Genomic DNA, 4,627 nt, shown 5'->3' on the forward strand with positions numbered 1-4,627 from the left:
AACGGTCTATTTTGCACGAATGCCCCATCTGTTCGGATAGACGATAGGTAGAATCTGGCTTCACGTTGTGGAGGTGGAAAGTTCGATTCTCCCCGGGCGCGGCGTTATTTTTTTTTAAAGCTGCGGGCGTATTTGGAATCTGAAATCAAATATTTTGGCAGAACAAACGCCCCTGACTCGGGCAGAATCGTCAAAGCTTCTTCACTGGGTCTGTTTACTGAACGCTGCCGTTGATTCTGGGCATGGAGGCTCAGTTAGCCACACTGAGAGAACCCCAGCGACGGTGAACGACAGGTGGGCGGCGCGCTTTTAAAATTTTCAAAATAATGTTTAAAAATACATATACAATTTAACCTTGTACAAATACTTGTATAAAAGGTTTTCAATACTTCAATAAACGTTTCAGCCGTTACAGTAGCTGCTAGGGTTGCAGGTCACGTGACAGGGACAGATATTGTAGTGTCAAGTTTCAACACTACGAACCGCCACCCTTCCGATTTCAGGAAGTTTGCTGCCAAATTAAAATTATTTCCCCCTATTTGTTTAGATATTGCGTGTGGTTACCGGGCTATATAAAACGCTGGCTTTCATATGAGCTAGAGAACATATACGCGACAAAAATCGGTTGTCTGTCCCTTTAAGCTCCCCATGGCACTGAGACTGCCAGAACCAAGGCCTTCGCTGTGCATATAGCGAATCAGAATGGGAAATGAGGGGCTCGTTGAATTATGACAGAAATAAGGGTTGGCAGTCAAGAAAACCTCGGAAAACAAAGGGGACTATGTGGTAGGTCATTGAAACAGATAAGGAATTCGGAAAGACAGAAAGAAAGGGAGAAAAAATGCCCGCCGGGTGGGATTCGAAGCTACGACCTCCAGAATACGCGTCTGGTGCGACGACCACTACGCTACCGGCTGGTATATTTTCCCCTCCACTTTCTGGGGTATTTGTGTGAAGATATTTTTGTTTCCTGCGCTTGGGGGTGGTAGCCAGCGCCACTCGGACTACTCGGGATGAAGGGGACCTTCTTTTTAACCCCCTGGACGTGACTCCAGTGTCTGCGACATGTCGAGAATGGGGTAGCCAACGTTGAACCCTCTTAAGCTGACTATGGCACAAAGACTGCCAGAATAGGGGCCCTGGCTATTCATGTAGCGAATCGGAAAGGGAAATGAGGGGCTCGTTGAATTAAGACAGAAAATAACGGTTGGCAGTCAAGAAAACCTCGGAAAGCAAAGGGGAGAATGTAGTAGGTCATTGAAACAGATAGAGAACTTGGAAATGCTGAAAGAGAAGGGATAAAAAATGCCCGTCGGGTGGGGTCCGAACCCACGACCTCCAGAATACGCGTCTGGTGCGATGACCACTACGCTACCGGCGGGGCTATCTTCACCTCCATTTCTGGGGTATTTATTTAAAGGTATCTTTGTTTCCTGAGCTTGGGGGTGGTAGCCAGCGCCACTTGGACTACTCGGTTTGAAGGAGACCTTCTTTTTAAAACATGTCGAGAGTGGTAGACCAGCGTTGAACCCTCTTAAGCTCCCTATGGCACCAAGACTGCCAGAACAGGGGCCCTCGCTATGCATGTAGCGAATCGGAAAGGGAAATGAGGGGCTCGTAGAAATAACGCAGAAATAAGGGTTGGCAGTCAAGATAATCTCGGAAAGCAAAGGGGAGAATGTAGTAGGTCATTGAAAGTGGAGAAAAAAATGCCCGCCGGATGGGATCCACCTTCTCCACTTTCTTTCTGTGTTTCCGAGGTTATCTTGAGTGCCAACCCTTATTTGTGCTGTCCGCACGCACGCACGCACGCACGCACGCACGCACGCACGCACGCACGCACGCACGCACACGCGCACGCACACGCACACGCACACGCACACGCACACACGCAGCTTTGACAGCGTGTCATTTAGGCGAGTTATCAAAATTTTCGCTTGTTTGTGAAATTTCGTTAAAGTGGATTTGACTCATTTCGGAAAAAATGCTCCTCATATACATAGATACCTGCATGTTTTGCTGTGGTATTCCACCTACGGTAAATTGTGCTTTGTGTTTCTTTTTTGATCTCTTTTAATTTCTTTTTGATGACGTAATACCTCAGGACAAAATGAAGCCACGAAAACAATATAGCTTCAAAAATGAAACAAGTGACCAACATGTGGATGTTTGTGCAGAACCCACGTAATCGTGGAGCTGCAACGAGTGCAGTACATGTTAAACACTATCGGGCGAAGAGAAGCGAGACAAGAGCCGCCCCTTCTTCTCCATTGTCACTTTATTTCTCTTCCTCTTCTTCTACAGTATATTTTTACTACTAATTCTTTTTCTATGAAGCGATTCAACGAGCCCGTAATTCCCACTTATCAGAAGCTGCGTGCATTGCGACAGTCTCGGTGCTCGCGCGTGCTTGCGTGCATCTGTTTGTGTGCGTGCGCGCGTGCATGTGTTAATACGTTCTTCTGGGAGTAATGTAGTACAGCTTTCTCTTCAAACGCAACAAATATTCCGTATATGAAGCTTGTGTCAAACCACTATAAAGCGCTTCGGTGGAGCAGAGGCGTTTTGCCATATACGCAAACAGGAGTATAAACAAACCTTAGTGACCGCGAAAGGCTTGTTTGAAGGCGAAAGATCAAAAAGTCCTGCGTACGTCAGTCTTAATTTCAGTATAAATATTTGCACCACCCAAAGTAAACCATTTATTATCGTATCCAGATAGAGAGCACTTTTCGTTTCCGAGTCTCTGACGATTAGTGCACTGGCTCTCACGTTACTTCCAATTTAGTTCTGTACGGCATAGTGTCGCAGATTTACGAGGCCCGGATCAACCTCGCGAGCTCGTCTGATCTGAACTTTGTTTGAATACGGTGGGAATGTGGAATGGGTGGTGCGTGTGCACCCGTACTAGCGAGTGATCTTTATTTCATCCCGTTCCCGATTAGCGGAGCCAAACCCGAGTAATCCGTCAAAGAAGCGGCCGCTTTTCAGCGGGGCAAGTTTCTCGGCTGAGTCTGTGACGCGCGAACTGCGCCGTCCTCGCGTGTGCTTTATTCGTGATCGTTTAATGAGGCCGTCACGCGTCCGCGGCTTCCCTCGGCGACCCGGAAAGGCGATCCGAGGATGCTCGTAAACGACACCGTGTTTACGAAGCGTCCAGAGCACGTAATCCGATTACGCGCGAGCCTTAGTAGGACAATTCGTAAATAATGAAAGATGCCGCCGTTTCTGCTGCGCACAGCAGTTCGTTGTCCAAAGACGCCGAGTCCCGTGAAGGATCGCGGGGCGACACGCACCCGCCCTGCAGGCGGGCAGACTCTTCTGCCGCGCAGCCAACGAATTCGGGCGCGATAAGGAAAAGAAATAAAATACGCCGAACAAGAACATCGCGCTCTAGGAAAAGATGGCGCGCCAGACCTAATCAAATTTGCAAACGCGAGGGCACTTGAGTGCAAATGGGAAAGGCCAAGGGAAGCGGCTGGAGAAATAACAGCAAAGCTTCGCTTCTTTACCCGCCAAGAAACAAGAGAAGTCAAAACAAACAAGACCGAGTGCTGTCCTAGCAGTTGGGCGAAGTCGCTGTTCTGCCCAGGCGGTTTGCCTTTTGCGCGTTCGTGTTTGTGTGCCGTGATTGCCGCTCCCCCGCGTTGTTTTTGCAAGCAGGTGAGACTGCGGCTGCGTTTGTTTGCAAACGTATAAACGCCTCACCCCCTGCAGGTCGCCCTCTTTCCTCCCTTCCTGGCATTTAATAGCGGCGCAGCCGATTTTTATTCCGTAATATCCAGAGGACAGACGTCTTGTTAGTTCTGCAGCAGACGCCAGTTACTGGGAAACGTCTGTCCTGAAATCAACGTACGGAGACTGATCTTCATACCGAAAAGGGCCTGGGTAAGACGAAGCACAAGTTCTTCTGTTACAATCAGCACGAATATACTTAGTTATTCGCACTGATATATCGGTTGGTTGGAAACAACACAAGCTCTGCAGCTTTATGATTTATTCATCTGCACTGTTTTAGGGATGCATTATTTTCCAACCGTGCCAGACATGACGTTTTCGAATTTACTGAGAGTCTGAATCCGTTTTTCTTATTAATCGTTTCTCAAAGCGAAATAGATACGAGGCCATTGCGCGCCGAAGCGAAAACGCGGCCTGCCTCAAGTTGCTGTTGGTGTTGCGTGTATGTAATATGCCGCCCAGGCTGCAAGTTTTGCTAAACCTAGGTATCCACTGATTTTATCTCTATTTTTTGTTGGCGCCCATAACCAGTCATAGAAATACGTTGTACTGCTTAAAGGCGGGTCATCAGCATACACATTTCCTTGAATGCATGCGTACGGGCGTACATAATCCTTATCCTTATCCTTATCCTTATCCTTATCCTTGACATAGTGAAATTTGATAAATCCGTAGCTGATTTTGATTGGGAAGATTTTTTACAGAGGATTACTTTTCAAGACGTGTATCAGGAATTCTTAGAATAATGGAAACAACTTAAACAAAAGGCACAAAAAACCGCGTCAATAAAGAAACGCAGTATGAACAGCCCTTGGATAACGAATGAAATTTTGCAAGCTATAAAAGAAAAGGACGCGCTTTGGATTCGCTGTAAGCGCTCTTCTAATCC

At 47.3% G+C, this 4,627-nt stretch overlaps 1 non-coding gene across 1 annotated transcript; it reads right to left on the reverse strand.

Moving 5' to 3' along the window:
- Window positions 1–1,308: 1,308 nt before the first annotated feature.
- Trnat-cgu (transfer RNA threonine (anticodon CGU)) lies at window positions 1,309–1,381 on the reverse strand. Its single transcript has one exon. It is a non-coding gene; the product is annotated as a tRNA-Thr (tRNA).
- Between the last annotated feature and the right edge of the window lie 3,246 nt (window positions 1,382–4,627).

Source organism: Haemaphysalis longicornis, unplaced genomic scaffold (genome assembly GCF_048455015.1).
Source record: "Haemaphysalis longicornis isolate Haplotype H1 unplaced genomic scaffold, Haemaphysalis longicornis Haplotype H1 scaffold_2, whole genome shotgun sequence".
NCBI lineage: Eukaryota > Metazoa > Arthropoda > Arachnida > Ixodida > Ixodidae > Haemaphysalis > Haemaphysalis longicornis.